This window comes from Schistocerca americana, chromosome 7 (genome assembly GCF_021461395.2).
Source record: "Schistocerca americana isolate TAMUIC-IGC-003095 chromosome 7, iqSchAmer2.1, whole genome shotgun sequence".
Taxonomy (NCBI): domain Eukaryota; kingdom Metazoa; phylum Arthropoda; class Insecta; order Orthoptera; family Acrididae; genus Schistocerca; species Schistocerca americana.
This window is the reverse complement of record NC_060125.1, coordinates 112,589,072-112,611,605: the sequence shown is the minus strand read 5'-3', so window position 1 is coordinate 112,611,605 and position 22,534 is coordinate 112,589,072. Positions and strand designations below refer to the sequence as shown.

At 43.3% G+C, this 22,534-nt stretch overlaps 1 protein-coding gene across 1 annotated transcript in view; it reads left to right on the top strand.

Annotated features, from left to right (window-relative positions):
• LOC124622752 (ras-specific guanine nucleotide-releasing factor 2-like) overlaps positions 1 to 22,534 on the top strand; it is an 898,440-nt gene that overhangs the window by 77,462 nt on the left and 798,444 nt on the right. The gene's annotated exons all lie outside the window — the stretch shown is intronic.

The window sequence follows — 22,534 nt, the reverse complement described above, 5'->3', positions numbered from 1 at the left end:
ACTGATGGACTTGTTGGATGTCCTCCTGAGGGATAACATGCAAACTTTCACCCAGTTTTTGCGTTAGATCGTCAAAATCCAGAGCCTGTTGCAGGGTCCCGCCCATAATGTTCCATACGTTCTCAGTTGGGGAGAGATCCGGTTACCTTGCTCGCCGACTTAGGGTTTGGCAAGAACGAAGACAAGCAGTAGACACTCTCGTTCGCTGTGGGCGGGCATTATCTTGCTGAAATGTACGGCCAAGATGATTTACCATGATGGACAAACAAACGAGGAGTAGAATATCGTCGACGGACCGCTGTGCTGTTAGGGTGCCGCGGATGACAATCAAAGGGGTCCTGCCATGAAATGAAGTGGCATCTCAGTTTCCTTAACGCATGCATTGCTATCTTGTAAACTTTTTATTATACTCTTCAGCCTTAGATTACTCGAAAGGTATCATTGCTGGTTTAAATTTATAGAAATTCGAATACCTTACATAGTAAGTCGTCAACTCGAGTTACTATCTAAAGCATTCTAATCTCCTCACAATGACTCTAATAAATTTAAACCGGTAATAATACCATTTGAAAAATTTAAATCTGAAAAATATAATAAAACAGTCCACAGATAATGTTAACGCATATGGCAGCGCTCATATTACATCTGACTGCAGAATACGTTTGCAGCTCCTTGTTGATACTGCTAGTATTCCCGATACGTAACTTACAAATGCTCAGCGCATGTACAACAAAGAATTAATTCTACATTAAACTATCACAAAATGAATGGCATTTAGAATTCTTGCCAAGAATAAACAAAGGAAATACGAAAGTAATCAAAATTAGCAGAAACGAGAATAAAATATACATAAACATCGTAAGTCTCGAAGACACGGTAAGAAACTAATGGAATTCTGTTGTCTGTAAAGCAGAATTAGACAGTTTGGCTGAATCAAACAAGACCGACAGGAAAGCAGATTCAGACGTAGGATACAAGCGTTCCACAACGAAGTAAAATTTTTTCTTCCAACTATCCGCTGTAGTTACGGGAAATTTTAGTGAAACTTATATTTGTGGTGCACTTGAAATATAGCTTTCCAAGAAACATAAGGGAAATGGATAATTCCCAGTTGAAGAAAAGAGAAGGTTGCTGAGACGCTAAGGCGTCTAAGGGTGGACGCAGAACAATTGGTACATGATATAGACGGCTTACAGGTATTAGCAATTTAGCAGTTATGTAGCAAGTGAAAATGTGTCTTAGACTAGGTACGAAGATCTTTAAAGAAATCGAAAGACTGGTGGTTCTGTAGGTAATATCAGTGCTTTCATTTCTAACACTTCTCCGAATATTTCCTCAAGAAAACTTTATTTTGCATTTCTAGCTTCTCTATAGAGTAAATTTCTTATTCTTTTTTATTTAGCTTTTTCTTTGCCTTCAGTTTCCTTTCAGCATAGCCTTCTGTTTACGGTAAACTGAAAAACATCTGCTTTAATCCATTTCCTCTTGTTTTTGGGTTGAGCTTTCCTAATTATCTTTTCTGCTGCTTTATGTATACCTCATTTAATTCGTTACCAGTCTTCATTACTCCTTCCATATAGTGGAGTATTTCTGAGTCATCCGTGCTTTTCTCGTCGATAAACTACACGTGGGGTTTCCTGTCCTGAACTGTCACCGACAATTTTACACAGGCCTGCCTCGGAAAATTTCCACTTTCTCTCATTCTGTCCTAAATTTGTTGTGGGCCTATTGTGTTTCATCTTATAATCCTAATTTCAGCCTTCTGTTCATAACTACTACATCACTACATCAATGGCTGAGCCTATGTCCGTATTTGAGTATGCTTTGCAGTTCAGGAGTTGGTTTCTAAACCTTTGTGCAACAGCGCTACAGACAAGTTGCTATCTATATATGAAGATAGTAAGTAAGAAGAACAGATACCATTGATGACAATTCAGCTTCTCTAGAATAATTGATAATTAATTGAAACCCTCAGCTGCCGACAGGTGTTACCTCGATGGGGACAGCTGAAAATGTGTGCCCCGACCGGGACTCGAACCCGGGATCTCCTCCTTACATGGCATACGCTCTATCCATCTGCGCCACCGAGGACACAAATAAGTAGCGCGACTGCAGCGACTTATCCCATGCACGCCCACGCCCCCCCCCCCCCTCCCCTCGTGAATGTGCACAGGCTGCCCAGCTTTTACGGGAATCGTCACCTTAGTGGGCGCGAGTAATGAGTGGATGGGAAAATATCTATTTACGTATGTAGATTTGGACAGCTGGGAATGTGGGTCTCACGGGAGGCGTGCAAGGGATAAGTCCCTGCAGTCGCGCTACTCGTGCGTGTCCTCGGTGGCGCTGATGGATAGAGCGTATGCCATGTAAGCGGGAGATCCAGGGTTCGAGTCCCGGTCGGGGCACACATTTTCAGCTGTCCCCATCGAGTTATATCAGCAACACTTGTCGACAACTGAGGGTTTCAATTAATTATCATTTAAAGTTACTATCTGCCTGTGTCTTCAGCTCCTATCATCTCTCGTGATTTTCGATGTGGCAGCTCGCTACAGCCGGTCGGAATCTCTGGCGGAACTCTGCAATTTTCACTCCCTTCTCGTCCCTTTCCCCCAGGCCACATGTACCACTGGAGTCAACCACGAGAAAGTAAAGAATCCCTCTAAGGACTGGAACATAATCTAGAACAACGTCCACAAGAAAGTTTAGGAACCGACATAAGATCAAAAATGGCTCTAAGCACTATGAGACTTAACATCTGAGGTCATCAGTCCCCTAGACTTAGAACTACTCAAACCTAACTAACCTAAGGACATCACACACATCCATGCCCGAGACAGGATTCGAACATGCGACCGTAGCAGCAGCGCGGTTCCAGACTGAAGCGCCAAGAACCGCTCGGCCACCCCGGCCGGCGACATAAGATCCTCCTGGCACAATATATTTAATTAAACAATAGCAACGAAAGAAAGACTTCACGGAATTCACTTGGCCGAATGACAGATGTAGAGAATGTACTCTTATTGACATCCTGCCACACGGGTACGTCTGTGGAGAGAACAACGTCATATGGCCGTAGAGAGAATCTGGCTTTGATTTTCAGAACAGCAAGGCAGAACATTGCTGCTATAACAAGACGAAAACTATCATCCCGCAACTAAGAAAAACTATTGGATGCTGCAATACTTAACAGAACATCTAGGTTTCAAAGTATACACATCGCAAGCCATACACAACTACTAACGAAAGACGCTAAATATAGGCTCATGTATGCAAAATGCATCTCAGCGCTGGAATTAGTGAAAATGTGAGGCGGAAAAGAAGAAGAGATCGACATGAGAATGTGGCTATTGCACTTTTTGTCTAGTTGGATGCTGCTGCTGTTTACTTCGAATGACATGCTTTGTGAGAAAAGAAATGAAGCAAGTGAAGCATCTGGTCGCGTTTCTAAGACTGCGTACAAGGTGACAGGGTGTTTATGAATTAGTTATCTTGTATCCCGCCTGGAAGGCGGCGTGTGGGTCTGCTCCTGTAAACTGAAGGGTAGGCCGAATGTAGGAAGTGAGTAGGAGCAGGAAAAGGTGAAGTGCTTCGGTACTGCGTTTAACTTTACAGAACATTTAATAGAGAATAGTAGTCAATGACATACGTAACTTTGCACTGAAGAGCACATAGGTCCGAAGCCGGACAGGCATCAACGCTAATAGTCACTAGTAGTAGGACTAACTGTCATTGAAGTAACTGAAGAAACAAAGTCTGTAATGGCTAGCCCCCTATGAAGTAGAAGCTAAGTTGCTTGGTCGTCTGCTCTTGATCAAATGGCCTGAATCCGGAGCGGCGCTCGTAGAGCTGCACAGAGCCGGCTGGGGGGGGGGCTGTCGTCGGTGTCGGTGTCGTAGTGCCAACCTACGAACTTGCACCTACGCCGTGGCATCGTAGCTACCGATACCACAAAGGTAAATAAGTACACAAATGTTTGATACAGCACTGAATGCAGTATATCTTCAAGTTTTATTCCTGCCTAACACTGTTAGTTCCTGACGTTCCCGCTAGGCCTCATGCACGATGACTTATTCCAACTGCATTCGTGGGGCCATATAACGGTGCCGAGCTGCACATTATTGTTTATGGTATCATGAATCCAAATACGCTATTGCAGTTCAGAGACAGTTCAGAACTAAATATCACAAGCCATCGCCTCAACGACAAACTGTTATTAATTGGTACGATCGTTTCACTGAAACCGGCTGTGTATCACATAGGACAGCTGGTGAGGATAGGCCGGCAGTCTCGTTTTTGCCAGGTGAACTGCAGCTGGCGTATCGTACCTGGGCCCGCTTGAACAATATCAGAGGCCTTATTTACTACAGGATGTTGGCACAGAATTTATTCCTTGAACTTGTTGCGTATCTCCTTGGGAATGCGCCGATTTGGATTGGACGTGGTGGAACAATATCCTGGTCACTACGATCATTTAACCGCAATGGACTTCAGCTACAGATTGTTAGTTATTCTACTTCTGGTAAGTGTCGAAGACCTACGACAACGGGTAACACAAGCAGTTGCCGCTATACACAAAGACTATAGGATTTGGCTCGAAATTGATTACAGACGGGACATTTGTCGTGTTACAAGAGGTAGCCACATTGAACACTTGTAAGTAAAACTTGAAGATATACGGCATTCAGTGCTGTACCAAACATTTCTGTAAGTTATTTACCTTTTCACAATTAAAAGTTACTTTTGCATCACTAATTTGTAAACAACCTGGTATTTTTACCGCATAACCAGTGGCACTGGTAGTTTTGAGCAGCCACTCACTGCAATTTGCAAGAGTGCAAGGGGCACGTGTGGAAATATTACATCCTGCACCAGGGAAAATCAGAAGAGACTGTCTAGGCAAAACTATTGGCACAAGCTCTGTAGAACAGTGAAGCAGCAAATATGTGGCAGGTTAAGAAGAAATAGAAAATGAAAACGATCGAATTGCAGTCGGGAACATAGAAAAATATGGAAGTAGTCTTCTCGAAAAACCAACAATAATTGTAAACGGTAAAAAAAAAGAATATGCAACTTTGCCAACTGAAGGTGCCACAGCTCACTATAAAATTCTGCCACAGGTGCCACTTTCGGCTGTGGAAGCTTCTTTCAGCACGATGGCTTACAACGAAATTCTTTTGGCGTCAGCCGAGCCCCACTGCGGAATTACATAGCGTCTTGTGACTCAAGTTATCATTTGTGCGACTTCGAATGACATCGAAAGCCACTTTTCAGTATGATTCAGTGGAACAAAATTAATTAATTTATTTATTTACTTAGCTCATAGCACTACACGTGAAATACAGTCAGGAAAACATTAAAAATACATGACGTTAGGAAGAACTCCTCAATCAGCTGGTAAAATTGATGTTTAATAAAAAAACAGCCGGTTTCGTAGCCCAAAGTCGCATCATCAGGTGCAACCTACATGATAAAAAGCCAAGCACAGTGTCACCACATTTCGTGGATACTAGAATTAATAAAGGAATCTCTAAAACATACTCACAACGTTAAAATATCATAGGCACACTGACTGATCCTAGTCAAAATTTACTATTCAATGAATATCGTCAGTACCATGACGAGCGAAAGGTAAAGAAGGCATGCTCCATTCGTTAAAATTTGCCAGAATCTAAAAAGAAAAAAACGAAAATATTTTATAGTGAAAGGACGCTAAAAAATGTTAAAATGTGTCTGAATTCCTAAGAGACCAAACTGCTGAGGCCATCGGTCGCTAGACTTACACACTACTTAAACTTACTTATGCTAAGAACAACACACACACACACACACCCATGCCCAAGAGAGGATTTGAACCCCCGGCGGGAGGGGCCGTGCAATCCATGACATGGCGCCTCTAACCGCACGGCCATTCCGCGCGGCAAAGTCTTCAAAAAAGGGCCGGATTGGCGATAAAAAATTGTGACTGCTAACATGACTGGTGACAACATTATGCAAATTACTATGTGGAAAGTATCAGGTGGCAGTGCCTTACCAGTGTTACAGCAGGGCAGCTCGGTGAAGCCAATGCAAAAGCGGCCCGCACGAACAAGTAGCTGGCTGTCTTAACGGAAGCTATCTATGTGGACAGTGTGACGCCATGTACTGGTGACCAGGAGCGCTGGGTCGCTACCTTTACAAGCGACAATAACACAGAGTTTTATTACGCACTAACATCTAATCATACAAACAATCAAAATAAGCCAGAATGCTATGGTGCTTTAAATCGAATCGATTATTCAACGTGAACTGTACTTTTCGTTTTTTTACCTAAAAATTACTTCTTCCTCTAACATATCCCAAATATGGCTTTTTTTCATTTTTATGAGTTATTTTTAAATTTTTTGAAGGGCTTGTCATGCGGTGGCCCTCTTCGTGTAAGTGCGCTGTCAATGCAGATCGCGAGTTACTTAAGGTGTTACCCAAATATTATTGGAAATGACATATCGGTTTGTCATATATATTTTTAGGGCAATTATTGCATGTAACGCAGTATACACCCGCTTCATTACATTTATTTATTTATCACCGCTTTTTCCTTGTGCCTGAGTTTTCTGCCTGGATCCGTAAATCTAGAATACGATGGAATAATGTTTTTAGATCTCATACATCTACCAGATTTTTCGGATATTGAGCCCAGATATTCTACAAAAAACAGCATCCCTTTGTCTGTTTGGCTGGTGTAAGTGTTATAAAATCTGCCTCTGATTTTTCCTTTTGCAGCATAATTCTATTATTTACGTTAACAATTTCTGGGTTGTTACCATTCTGATACGCTGTATACTGTATAATCTCATATTCAGCCACTTGAGCTTCACAAGTAAGGGGCTCGGGATGTTGTGGATTTATATTTGATTGGGTGAAGTGACTATGTATAACAACTGTCGGCGTAGAAATCCGTGGCCGGATATGTTGCGGCGACCTCTGCAAGGAAAGGTTCCTATTAATCGACTGGAATCTTAGGCGTGTTTACCTGATGTCTTCGCCTGATTGGCTGTTGATTTGTTTCCCTCATAGCGTGGCTGTTATGCAGTGCTGCCTGCCATTTAGGGGAACCCGATGGCAGACAGTGCACACCACCCTTCCTGGGAGTGGGGAGGGGGGGAGGAGAGGAGGGCGACGTTGCCCTACTCGGCCTAGGCGGCCTCATGGAGCAGGCAGTGGAAACTCGCCCCCACAGAGTAGGGCGCGGCGTGGTGGACCAGACGGGTGGAGCCGGCCGCGACGGCGCCAGGGGCATAGGTTCATCGAGATCCGCAGGATGCAGCCCGGAGAGTGGACCGTGCAGGCGTCGCTGGCTAGGCTGCGATATCAGCGGCGGCTGTGCCAAGGGCATGGGAGCATCAACAACGATGGCGGATGGCGCAGCCAGTTGGGCTGGCAGAGGAGCCGGTGGAGCCTGCAGCTGCTGTGGAGACGATGACTGTTGCTGCTGGGCGGGGTTCGGCGCCCCTGCACGCCGACCATGGGTGGAAGGGAGCATATCCGGGCGGCCGGAAGAAGGCGGCGGAGTGGCTACCCGGAAAGAAGAGGCGGTCGGAAAACCCTGATACCGGCGCCGGAGTTGGTTGCAGTGCCCGCGGACCACTTTGTCGGTGATGCGGCCGTCAAAGAGCTGACAGCCTCGCGGCCGGACGATCACCCCCTGAATCCATCCGGCTCTCAGGCCGAAACCTCGCGCCCATACAAGGGATCCTGGGACAAAGGGAGCCTGTGCAGTCGGAACCCGTTGTTTGGGTCCGGGCCGGAGAAGGTGCAAAAGGGTACGAGGTTGCCAGCCATGCAACAGTTCCGCCGGACTATGGGAGCCAATGGGCGTCGACCGAATGGAACTGAAGAACAATGTCAGCAACTCGTCCAAAGTGTGGGCGGAGGCATATTTTGTCATTGGGGCCTTAAATGTCCGGACGAGGCGTTCGGCCTCACCATTCGATTGCGGGTGAAAGGGCAGAGTGATGACGTGTTGGATGCCATTGGCAGAATAAAACATCGCAAATTCCTGGCTCCAGAATTGAGGGCCGTTATCAGTAACAATAGTTAGCGGCAACGCTACCAAGGAAAAAACTTTCTGGAGAGCAGCGAGGGTTGCTTCCAAAGTGGTGCTAATACAATGGATAACGAACGGAAAATGTGAAAATGCATCGGTGACGAGAAGCCATTGGTAGCCCAGGAAGGGGCTGGCGAAGTCCAAATTAATGTGATCCCAGGGACCTGCCGGCTTAGGCCAAGAGAGGAAGGTTTGATGGGGCCGGGACAGCTGTTGGGCGCATGTGGAGCAATTCTGAACTATGTGAGTGACGTCCCTGGTAAGCCTGAACCAAAAGAAGTGACGCTGGGCCAACGCCTTGGTGTGAGCGATTCCCCAATGGCCTTGATGTAAGAGACACAAGACTTTAGTCCATAGATGCTGGGGAACGACCACACGTGGAGTGGACGTAGGGTCTACCTACAATAGGACAGCTGACGGCGGACAGAAAAAAAAGAAATGAAGGTGCTGCTGGTCGTGGGTGGGGGCACAGCTGGGCCACCCATGCTGAACATAGGAGTGGACACGGTGCAACAATGGGTCACGCATGGTCGCAATTGCCACCGTGGAGGCCATGATGGGAAACTTGCGCAGGGTGTCGTGGATCACTTCATCAACTTGGAACACGAGGACCATGAGGAAGGCGGGAAAGAGCATCTGTGTTGGCGTGCTGGGATGTGCACTTAAAATGCAAGGTGTAACGGAATTGCGAGAGGAACAGGGCCCATCGCTGAAGCCTCTGAGACGTCTTCGTAGGAAGCCAGGCCTCCGGGGATAACAGGGAGAGGAGGGGCTTGTGGTCAGTGACGGTATGAAAGGCCTGTCCATATAAAAAAGGCATGAGTTTGGAACAGGTGAATATGATAGCCAATGCCTCCTTTTCGATCTGAGAGCACTTCAGCTGGGTGGCAGTTAGGGCCTTCGATAGAAAAGCCACGGGACATTCCATCTCATCCGGAAGCTTGTGGGAGAGGACAGCCCCAACCCCGTAATCAGAGGCGTCCGTGGCCAGGAGCAACGGCAGAAACAGATCATATGGCATCAGGCAGAAGGCTGATTGCAACTGGCGTTTGAGGGTGGAAAAGGCCATCTCACAGGCCGGGGACCAACTGAAAGGGACATTTTTGAGGCATAAGATATAAGGGGGCCGCCATCTGAGTGGCCGACGGAAGGAACTTCCGGTAATACGATATTTTTCGACGGAAGGATTTCAGCTGATGGATGTCTCGTGGGGAGGCAGGTGGTGTACGTGTCCAAATAGGAAAATGATGGAGAGATGCCTTTATGTGAAATCACATGTCCTAAATAGGAAATAGAAGGTTGAAAGAAGGAATACTTCTCCTTATTGCATTTTAGCCCAGCCTGGCGGAGGCGAAGAAACAGCTGACGCAAGTTGGTAAGATGGGCTGCAGCAGTAGGGCCCACAACGACAATGTCGTCGAGGTAATTAATGCAACCGGGAATGTCCTGCAGAAGTTGTTCCAAGAAGCGTTGGAAAATGGCCAGGGCACTAGCCAGGCCAAACACGAGGCATGTGACTTGGAACAGGCCGGCGGGCATATTCAGAATGGTGAGGGATTGAGAAGCTTCATCCAAAGGAACCTGGAGGTACGCCTCAGTGAGATCAATTTTGGTTAAGTAACGACCACCAGCCAATTTACGGAATAGATCATCAGGCCGAGGGAGCAGAAAGTCGTCCACCTGGAGCAGGGGGCTGAGGGTCGCCGAAAAGTCCCCACAGAGACGGAGAGCCTGCCTGGCTTCTGGACGATGACTAGAGGTGTGGCCCAGGCGCTGAACTGAACAGGCCTGTTGCAGACAGTCCAATTCATTGTGCAGTGGCTGCTGGAGAGCGACGGGGACCTGCCTCGCCTGGAAGTATCGAAGGCGGGCTGACGGCCGGAGGTGGAGGGTCGCTGCAAACCCTTTGGCTCACACGATGCTGGGGGAGAAGAGATCCTGGAATTCGGTGGAGAGAGAGTCAACTTCGGGAAACGGCACCTGCGGAGAAACCAGATGTACATGATCGTCGATTGTGAACCTGAACATTTGGAAAGCATCCAACCCAAACAGATTGGTAGCATCATGACTGTTGACTACCAGAAATGAAATCGTATGACTGACAAATTTGTAAGAAACAACCATCGTGAACTGCCCCAACAAAGCGATTTCCTGTCTGTTGTACGTAAGGAGGGGTCGAGGAGCCGGTTGAAGGCTTGGCGCTTCTAAAACGGTGTAGGTAGTGTAATTGAGCAGGGATACCGCAGCCCCTGTATCGACCTGCATTCGAACTGGCTTACCCAATATGGTGACATCAACGTACAGTTTGGGGGACGCCGAAGACACAACTTGGTTGATGTCCGTGGACGCCTCGGTGTCGGAGCGCCTGGAGATCGGCGCCGTGGCAGAGCGACAGACAGATGCAACGTGCCTGTCCCGACCGCAACGGTGACACATCGCCCATCGGTCAGGACAATCCTCGTGTTCATGCTGGGAGTAGCATCCCGGACAAGATGGAAGGCGCAGGGGTTCCCTGCGGCGGCGTTGCTGGCCCGGCGGCAGCTGCTGGTTGTCTTCCTGGAACGACTGTCGTTTTTTCTTTTCCGTACGCCGAGAAGATGCTGGAGTGTTGCGCTGGGGAGTGTGGCGTGAAGGTGCGTATATGGCCGCGACGTCCTCCTGGACGTCGGAAGTTTCTCCTCGGATGGCTGCGACGTCGGCCCACGTTTCCAATCTGCGGTCAGCTGATTGCAAGTTCTATGATGTGATCTAGCGACGGGTCCTCCAACTTTAAGGCGTCGTGGAAAGAAGTCACGTCCGGGGCTGCTTGGATCAGGTGATCCCGGACCATGTCATCTGCGTAAGATTCCCGGGATATGCGGGTGACAAAGTTGAACTTCCGAGCGAGACGTTGGAGTTCAGCAGCACATTGTCGGTACGTCTGATCGGGTCTCTTTCGACTCTGGTGAAATTCCACTCTTGCTGCCATGACGTGATATCTGCGGCGATAGTAGGAGGTAAGACACTCACATATGGCAGTGAAGGTAAGACTGTCAGGATCACGTGGCTGGAGTTTCGTCAGGAGCACATACATACGGGAAACATTCCAAGAAGGAAAATAGGCTCTCTGATCATTTTCCTGGGATACCTGATGAATCCGGAAATGCTGACGAATCCTCTTTTCGTATGTTTCCCAATCTTCAACGTCTTCACCAAATGCCGGGAATGCTGGCGGTGTTGGTGGATGGTGAAGACTTTGAATTTCGGCAATCAGTTGCTGCTGCAGTATCGCGAACTATTGAAAAAGTTGATTCAGTACCTGCTGCACTGATAGATTCTGCTGTTGCAGTTGTGGTTGTGCTTGTTGTTGTTGTGGTTCCATCTTCTTTGGGTTCTCGAATCCTTACTCGTCGCCACTCTTGTATTCTCCAACAGTTCATTGAATGTAACTTCTTCTACAATACAATACCTGGCTGTACAATAGATGTAGACGTCCGTCGATCTAGCCGGAGATGTGGTTCCTCTCGGTCGGCTGGTACTTCGATCGGCGGTGCAGTACAGTGGCTTCGGTGATATCTTCTCGGAGACTCTGCTATAGCGGTTACCATTAGCAGCGGACGAAGACTGGTCTGCCTTCGACTGGCCGGGCCTATATAGTGCGCTGGAGCCAATAGTAACCCCACGTAGAAATCCGTGGCCGGATATGTCGCGGCGACCTCTGCAAGGAAAGGTTCCTATTAATCGACTGGAATCTTCGGCGTGTTTACCTGATGTCTTCGCCTGTTTGGCAGTTGGTTTGTTTCCCTCATGGCGTGGCTGTTATGCAGTGCTGCCTGTCATTTAGGGGAACCCGATGGCAGACAGTACAGTAAATCCAGCATTTCTTCCACATGCTTGGATGATTTCTCCGAAAAGGTATGCAGATTCTCCGCGATAGTACTTTGCACTGAACAATAGGTATATCAGCATATGTGTTACTAACATCACATGTCATCATAAGTGTGGTTCGTTGTATAAATACATCCTGCAAATTGTTTATAAGCTGTTTCCTACTTTTTATACTGAAACTAGTAGGATGTCGGAAATGTTTATTCAAATACTTAGTTGGCAGCTTTTCTACTTCATAATCTGCACCCCCTCTAGCATTCACAATGTCTTAATGAATAACAATTTCACTAGCTGATTGTGGAGTTCTTCCTAACATCATGCCTTTAACAGCTGCGGTTCCACTGTGGTCATGACAAAGTCGTTTGGGTCACCCACATAAGCTCTCAGTTTACACTGCTCGACAATGTGACTTGCGATCTGCTTCGGTGTTCAACAGTCACAACTTGGCAATGGCTACCTACCCCTCTTGTGCAGGTTATAAGCACACACTCTATGTCATGTTCGGATGCGATTTATATTCTTCCACTCGTGCTATGAAAGTTCAAAGCCCTTGGGTCTCTGAAGAGGGTCAATAAGATATCGCACTTGAGGAGCATTTGTAGTATATATCTAATGTTATTTGCTATCAGCGAGCTGCTGGCGACTCGCAGGGGTTCATTTCTGGAAAGAAGTCGGTTTGTTCTCAACCAGGGAATATCTTCGTGGATGGGACGCTGGAGATTATTCTTTCAGCCGGTCTTCTTGTCTTCTCACCAGAGGAGGAGCTACGTGGCTGAGCGTTGAAAGTCAGCGTAAGGCAGTGGTCCTTATGCAACCGGAAACGACCCCCATGGCTGCACTGATCGTTGCTCGCGTCCGTAGGTGTGATCTCAATGTACTCTAAATGTGACCCCTGGGTGGTGCTAAAAGAAAGGGCAGCAGTGATCTTGCAGCCAGACCTGTTTTTCCATTAATATCAAATGGCTCTAAACACTATGAGACTTAACATCTGAGTTCATCAGTCCCCTAGACATACAACTACTTAAACCTAACTAACCTAAGGACATCACACGCAAATCTATGCCCGAGGCAGGATTCGAACCTGCGACCGTAGCAGGCGCGCGGTTCCGGACTGAAGCGCCTACAACCGATCGGCCACAACGAAAGGCTTTCCCAGTAAGACCTTGTGGCTATAATGCACGTGCTATCAAATGGAAAAAAAATAAAAATTAAGGATAATCACAGATTACTCATTCTGTTCGTATACAAACCGTATTTATAATATACTGATTGGATCAAGGTGACATTGGGTCAGAAGGATTAAAAACGTACAGAAACAAAAACCACTACGAAATGGACAAAATGAAAATTGAGAAGCACGCGGCTGATATGTCAAAACATTTGGTTCATAGATTGCAAATCTGACCTCAGATTTTGCTCAGGTAAAATTATTTGGTGAGTTATCGATCCACTTGTATTAAAACATCGTCTTTAATTAGAAAAACTTACTTGTATAGAGGTGTCGGAAGTTCCACGCGGCTTTTCGCGGATGATGCTGTAGTATACAGAGAAGTTGCAGCATTAGAAAATAGCAGCGAAATGCAGGAAGATCTGCAGCGGATAGGCACTTGGTGCAGGGAGTGGCAACTGACCCTTAACACAGACAAATGTAATGTATTGCGAATACATAGAAAGAAGGATCCTTTATTGTATGATCATATGATAGCGGAACAAACACTGGTAGCAGTTACTTCTGAAAAATATCTGGGAGTATGCGTACGGAACATATTGAAGTGGAATGATTATATAAAATTAATTGTTGGTAAGGCGGGTGCCAGGTTGAGATTCATTGGGAGAGTCCTTAGAAAATGTAGTCCGTCAACAAAGGAGGTGGCTTACAAAACACTCGTTCGGCCTATACTTGAGTATTGCTCATCAGTGTGGGATCTGTACCAGGTCGGGTTGACAGAGGAGATAGAGAAGACCCAAAGAAGAGCAGCGCGTTTCGTCACAGGGTTATTTGGTAACCGTGATAGCGTTACGGAGATGTTTAGCAAACTCCAGTGGCAGACTCTTCAAGAGAGGCGCTCTGCATCGCGGTGTAGCTTGCTGTCCAGGTTTCGAGAGGGTGCGTTTCTGGACGAGGTATCGAATATATTGCTTCCCCCTACTTATACCTCCCGAGGAGATCACGAATGTAAAATTAGTGAGATTAGAGCGCGCACGGAGGCTTTCGGGCAGTCGTTCTTCCCGCGAACCATACGCGAGTGGAACAGGAAAGGGAGGTAATGACAGTGGCACGTAAAGTGCCCTCCGCCACACACCGTTGGGTGGCTTGAGGAGTATAAATATAGATGTATTTCAATGTCGTACGCGGACCGTGATGCTTGAATTGCTTCAGGGTGCTTTTCAAAGTGTCAAGTTTAGCTGTACTGCTGTGTCGAGATCTGCATAATCAATTCACAACCACCGCGAAACCTGTTATGGAAATTTGGGCTCGCCTATGATGTAAACGACTATTCTTTTTTATGCCCAAACATGTTTAGGCACCCTTTGCCGACCTCACTGCGTAATTTTAGTTAGGTTCTTGAAAGTGAAACACGTTGTAAGTAATAATTATTGTATCAATAATTAGGCTTAAAAATTTACTGTCTCAATTTTCTCATGCTGAAAAATTAGAAAGAGCGATCTATTTTACTCGGTTAAAAGCTTTCTATAGTCGAAATCGCATAAACTCTTCTTTATTTCCGACAACCGGTTTCGACAGATACAGCTGTCTTCTTATGGCGTTCAAAAATTGTGAGTTAGATCGTTACGCTATGTTATCATAATGGTGAATAAAGTGTAGCACATTGTACAAAGATTTGTCTGAACAAAACATTTACAATTAAAAAGCACCTTGTGCACATGGCCATATCCGTCGACACTGCGCTCGCAGATGACAGACCAATCTTAAAAATCACAGTATATAGCAAAATGCTCTCACATCTGTTTTCGTTTGCTTGACACGTTCGATTCATTGATGCTCCACCTTAGTTAGACGAGGTATATGGCACAACCATTGCATAACAGCTCTGCAGCGTCGCATACAGTCGTCGCAGCAGGCGCCCTGGCGACGATAGAAAGTTTCCCGACAGCCTCAGCGTGCCTGACATTTCGGGACCTAGGTCGCATTCTTTGCACGTGTTCCTCGTACGCATTCACTTTTGGTGATCATACTTTTACCAAGCGTCTTCGAGTTGGTGACGCAAATACTGGGCCTCTATACTGTCATACGGCTTTTGAGAAATGTTTTTAAATGGATATGCAGAACTTCTTCACCTAAACGTGAATGTAACTGTAGATGGCACAGCTCAAGATCCTCTTAGATGAACTGCTTAATTGTTTCTAAAATTTCTGGTAGAACATTTGAGTGATGCCGTGAGGAACTCTATTTCCACATCCTCGTTTTGGTCTCTCTTGACTTTTTTGTGCGATAGTAAGACAGGATTATCGCCATCAAATTTCTGTATGTAAGGAATATCTGGCCGTAACGTTGCAGAGTAATACGAAGCGGGACGAGCATGTAAGGATTGTAGTAGCACAGGCGAACAGTCGCTTCGGTTTATTAAGGGAATTTCAGGAAAGTGTTGCGCGGTTATACTGTGGCGGTTTTTGTGTATCATCATCATCGAAAAGTGCAATGAATATGGATGATACGATAGTCTATGGTATTCTGTGGTTTGAATTCACTCTGTTCTTTTTAGCAGTTGCACTGATTTGATTTTGTAAACGACACTGACAATATTATACACATGTATAATGCACTGTTCAAACTACAACTTCTCCCGGATAATTATTTTGTTCAAATAGCACAAGAATTCCACCTGACGTAGTGTAATAATGTTGACTGTAAGCTGTGTTCATATCACTAAAATTAAAGATCGTACATCAGAGCTTCATCATTTTTTTTGTCTTCGATGGATTTAATTATTCTTAGCAAATTGATCACGAAAAGGAGCCACAGAATACCACCGGCACACAACAATGACCTATGCCACCAAAAAATATTTTTCTCCGTGATTCGTGCGTAGTTTAATTTTGGTCACAAACATCAGCAATGAAATCTTGTTCAACAATAAATACCATCAGCACTGTTCTTAGGAAATGCAGTCTGATTCGATTAATTTTTCTTTTATAAATAGAGTCCATACCACCGGTGCACATTTATTTCTTACACACAGGAAAATTGAAAGTTTGCAGTTTCAAATAATTTAAATTTGCCGCTGTGATAAAAGTTAAAATGGCGGCTAACAAAAGATAGAGGATTTCCTTTTTAATTAAGATTTTCCTTTTCCCAATAAATCATTTAAAATATTTAAATTGATGCCACTAATAAAAAAATATTTAATTGTTTTGAAAATTAGTTTAACACAAACCCATGCTATTTTCAACTAGAAGTACAGACGAAGTTGCTATATAATCGCTACTAACAATGGCTGCGCTTCTTGCAGCTATAATAAAACAATTAATACAAATTTATAACTAAAATAGGAAGTGAATTTTCAATAATTAATCATAAATAGTTTTAACGCATTTGGCTCTATTTGTTTTTACCAGCAAATCAACATAAAACAACAATAATTTTACATTAAATGTTTTTCATTTAACAGACCTCATATCGATTCGCATCTTGCGTCGGCGATGTACATCAGAAGAAGACGACAAAAGGGTACAAAACAAAAGAAAAGAATGACATAGATTAACAAAGAATGTGAGACAAATATTGTCTCTGTTTTACGTAATTATCATCTTTTTAAGAAATAATGAGTTACATAATTTTTCACACGTTCATATTCCACTCAATATATATATATATATATATATATATATATATATATATATATATATATATATATATATATATATATATATCGCGGATGTTATATTGCCCCTTGGGCTGACAAAAAAAAATAGTTTATTCATCATGTTTATTTCTCATCACCCTTTTTTTTATCAGTCCACATAATCCAAGAATAGTCATTGTTTTTAATGTCCGAATATTTGACTCCAATGTAACTTGTCACAGAAAATTGTATTTGAATTGAGCAATAAAAAAAAAAAACCTCCGTGATTGTATTGCCTCGGAAATTGCTTCGGATGCTTCCCGGATTATCTTATCTCCCCCCCCCTCCCCCCCCCCCCCCCCCATACGGGTTAGCTGTAATCGGAAAACCGGGATCAAAACCGTCCAAAGGGCTTCAAGACAATACATTCATTTTATATTGATAATCTTATGATACCAGGTTGTTCAACGAATACTTCATGATATTCAGACAATAATTCGGCCAATTGCTTAGCCTCAGAAGTATTAATGCAAGTTGTCTCATTTATTTTTTCTTGTATTGTTGCCACGATGTCATTCGCATCGCTGGATACATCGTTATTTCGGTTTTGACTACGTATCTGCAGGTGCTCTTGGTTCAACATTAACATCTTCTGTTTACTGACAGAAAGGTGTACCTTTTGCATTAATGGAAGGTTTGTACCAAACTCCCGATTCAACATCAAAGTTATCGGTCGCTGATGGTGATTAAGATCACACGTCCCCCGGGCAAGATTAATTATACCTTCCTTTTCCCGAAGGAACTCAAGTCCAAGTATCACTGGTACGGATAAGTTATCTATCAATAGGAACGTGCATGTCAAGCGATCATTTCCTAAGGTAACTTCCGACTGTGTCTGGAATGTTATGGTTTGTGTCTTATTTCCCAATGCTCCAATAACCTTACAATTTCCGACGGGTAAGATTGGTAATTTTCCTAGTTGCGAAACCTTCTTGAAAAATTGCATATTCATTACGGATACATTTGCACCTGTATCGAGCAGAATTGTAGTTGGTATCCCATTTATACTCCCGTTGACACTTATTTCCTTTTCTATCTTCCCAGAAATGACAGGTTCTTGATATAGCTCAGCTTCTAATTTATTTACATCCTGATATCGAATCATGTTTATATTGTGCTTCTTCGACCTATTGCCTTCCTTGTTGCCCTCGGTCGCCTGGCGAAGGCCTACAGGGACCGCAATTAGTTTGTCGACTTCTGTGAATTTTGTTTGGTATCAGAAGGTACCTCTGTTATTTTCACATTTTGTGAATTTTCGGTTGTAATTGGAGGTGGCCTCCTTGTACCCCACCACGGTGGATATTGGCTGTTTGACATCGGAATAGCTTGGACATAGTTTACCGGCTGGCCTGTATTAAAAGAACCTTGCGATGGTTGCCAATGGGTTGGTCCTGGATGCCGCAAGTACTCGTTATCTCCGCGCATATTCTTTGGCTTATCTTCGTACGGACCGTTTGGTCTGTGGTCATTCCGTCTTTTTCGGTTATTAATGTCATTATGAAAATTTGAATTCTGATTGTGATGCTGCCTTGGATTACCATTCGGCTGCTGGTATTCTTCGGCTTTCCTATAATCCTTGTCATTATTATCCTTGTAACCACAGTCTTGGTAGTATTTGTTTCTATTACCGTTATTGTTGTAATTGCTATTTCGATAAGATTTATTTTTATTTTGTTTAGGACTAGCTTCGCCCGTATTTCCCTTGTTTGAATTTCATGAATTCTTTCTGTTCGGACTGTTTGTATTGCTGGTGACATCAGAAGTTTTTCTGGCATCCTCCTGCACAAGATCCAAGGAATCGATTACAGACAGAAATTCTTTTAAGTCGGTGTCTGCAACATTGAACAGTTTCTCTCTAATGTGGATTGGTAGTCTGGCTTTTAGTACTCGTAACAAATCTCTAGTGGTAACTGGCTCATCCCAGTATCTGGTCATGTTAACATATTTTTCAAAATATTTCCTTAATAAACCTGATTTCGGATAATAGACTTCGGCATTGTATACTATTTTACAAAGTCGCTCTTGAATAGACGCCGACCAAAACTGATCTAAAAACGCCTTTTCAAAGTCATGAAAGGTCTTACAAGTTTCTGCGGCATTTAATGCCCATAATGACGCATCACCAGAGATATGTGATACCACAAATTGTATCTTTTGTTCTTCTGACCATGATTCTGGGAGAACACTTTTGAAATTACGGATAAATACAACAGAGTGTACGTTTCTTTTGCTTTCTTCATTGAAGATCTGAAACTGCCGATGCTTGATGAGACTCTCTTCATGCATCAGAGTTGTTAGTAGCATTGAACTGCTATCATTTGCAGGTGTTGCATTTACCTTTCTACAAGTATACTCTGTTTCGTTATCATGATTGTTTCTTGTTGTCACGCATTGCTGCGGCAAAATGATTTGCTTATCAAATTCTGGTTTTCTTTGCGGTACAGCAAGATTCGGTGTAGAATGTTCTGTGTACGTTTGCCTGTCAGCATCAGTGTTGTTATTGCTGCATACTGACAGATTTTGTGGGTTACCGTTTACAGGATACATCGCTCTGGCTATTTCGGTTTTGACTTGCCTATGAATTTCTGAAGGAATATCTTCCTGCAATGTTTCGACAGCTGTGGTTAGAGCTTTGAATCTATTTTCAAGTTTATCCACATCAGTTTGAAGGCTGCTAACCCGAACTGGAATTTTCACTAATGGTTCGATCGTGGATTTCACTGCATCGATCTCTTGTTTCACATGATTAGTAATTGAACTATCCCGTTCGTTTAAAGTTTGATTGATCTGGCGGACAGTTTCCTCATCTCTTTTAAGAAATATGTTGTTGATATTTTCAACTAATTTCCTTTCCCATTCTTGGTCTTTAATTTCTTGTTCCTGCCTCTCTCTAGCCCTTTCTTCCCTCTGCTGGATGGTAATTTTTTCGAATAATGCTGTTAACATATCCTGCAACTGCATAGCTTGTGCGTTGTGCACTTGTGCCCCTGGGTCGGTACAAATAGTGTCTCTATTTTCTAACCGATTGACTGGTGGAGTGCCAGTTTGCTTCGGCAGCTCTTCAGTCTCACTAACTGTCGGAACATCACCTACAAAATTGTCATCGGTAATTAAATTCTCTAATGACTGAGTAGGAGTGTGAACAGATTGTTCTACAGGAGGATCTGATATCATTTCTGCCTCCATATCCTCACTAGGTTTAACCAGTTTCCTGGGCCTAATCATTTTATACACAATATAACACAACAAGTCTATATATATCACTGACACATATACATCAACACAAAATAATCTTATAACTAAAACACACACACACAGATATATATAAACACTGAAAACTCTTTAGATCTGTGTAGAGAAGCAGTAACTCTCTCGCAGCCGCTTTATTGGATCTGTACTACTTATGGCTGCTGGTGTTGAATCTAAGGTTGAGTGCAACATACGTTGCCATTGTGATACTGCAAAATTAATAAAGTGAAGATACAGACCTGTTCCTATCCTTGTATTCCTCTGAAGTGGCCAGCAGTGCTGTGTTTGACTGCTCCTACCATTGTACTCTTCTGAAGTGGTCAGCAGTGCTCTATTTGATTCGTCCATCGCACGAGCTCTAGTATTAGTAGTAACAGCAACTCGGTGGACAGGTGTCAGCGTTCGTGAAAAACAATACATACAAATAATAAGTTGTTGTGGCAATATATGCCTGTAATAAATTACAAATTTTTTGTGTTATTATTTAATTTAAATAAACAAATGTGCATTGGTGGTCCCTGTTCGGGCACCAGTGTGGCGGTTTTTGTGTATCATCAACATCGACAAGTGCAATGAATATGGATGATACGATCCTCTATGGTATTCTGTGGTTTGAATGCACTCTGTTTTTTTTAGCAGTTCAATTGATTTCATTTTGTAAATAACACTGACAATATTATACACATGTATAATGCACTGTTCAAACTACAACTTCTCCCGGATAATTATTTTGTTCAAATTGCACAAGAATTCCACCTGACGTAGTGTAATAATGTTGACAGTAAGCTGTGTTCATATCACTAAAATTACAGATCCTACATCAGAGCTTTATCATTTTTTTTGTCTTCGATGGATTTAATTATTCTTAGCAAATTGATCATGAAAAGGAACCACAGAATACCACCCGCACACAACACTGACCTATGCTACCAAAAAATATTTTTCTCCGTGATTCGTGCGTAGTTTAATTTTGGCCACATACATCTGCAATGAAATCTTGTTCAGCAATAAATACCATCAGTACTGTTCTTAGAAAATGCAGTCTGATTCGATTAATTTTTTCTTTTATAAATAGAGTTCAGTACCACCGGTGCACATTTATTTTTAACACATCGGAATATTGAAAGTTTGCAGTTTCAAATAATTTAAATTTGCCGCTGTGATAAAAGTTAAGATGACGGCTAACAAAAGATAGAGGATTTCCTATTTAATTAAGATTTTCCTTTTCCCAAAAATCATTTAAAACATTTAAATTGATGCCACCAATAAAAAAATATTTCATTGTTTTGAAATATAGTTTAACACAAACCCATGCTATTTTCAACTAGAAGTACAGACGAAGTTGCTATATAATCGCAACTAACAATGGCTGCGCTTCTTGCAGCTATAATAAAGCAATTAATACAAAATTATAATTAAAATAGGAAGTGAATTTTCAATAATTAATCATAAATAGTTTTAACGCATTTGGCTCCATTTGTTTTTACCAGCAAATCAACATAAAACTACAATAATTTTACACTAAATGTTTTTCACTTAACAGACCTCAAATCGATTCGCGTCTTGCGTCGGCGATGTACATCAGAAGAAGACGACAAAAGGGTACAAAACAAAAGAAAAGAATGACATAGATTAACAGAGAATGTGAGACAAGTATTGTCTCTTTTTTACGTAATTATCATCTTTTTAAGAAATAATGAGTTACATAATTTTTCACACGTTCATATTCCACTCGTAATAAAATATATATATATATCGCGGATGTTATAATACTCTATCCTTATTTTCTTTTATCTGTTCATACATCACAGAATCTTTACACATTGACAGATTTGATCTTAATATTTAGGCGCGTTGTATCCCATAGTTATCAACTCGTCCACCAGCAGTTCAGTGAGTAAGCCCGACAATTTATTTACAACCTCTCTCAATGTGAGCCCTCAGTGAAAATTTGGAAATTGACTAATATAGTTGAACACAGCAACGGATAACGCAAGAGAAAAATCGAGTGCCCATGGTATAAAATTCTTTGAACTTGCCATAGCATGCCTTTAATAGAATTCTCTCCTAGATTATTTACACAGCATAAACACACATCAATTTTAATTGTAATTGCATTAAATGGGATTTGTTCCCGATTTGTATTTATATTCATTGTTTCAAAGCAAGATAAACACAACATTCACACACTATCAATATCTAACTTTACAGTGGGTAGAGGTCCAGATAACAATCTATCTGTATGATCTCACTACGACTATCTATTGCAGGGGCGGGCAAACGTTGCACGCGGCTCATGAGCACACAGCGCTGCTCGTGTGCTGCTCGCGTGCAGTCGTCGAACGGGGTAGCGGCGACAGCCGGCAGGTTGCCGCAGTGTAGTTCCAGGCTAAGCTGCGGACGTTGAAGCGAAGCGACCACTACGTAGTGAACGTTGTATTTCAATAACCGGAATATGCAGAGTGAATCA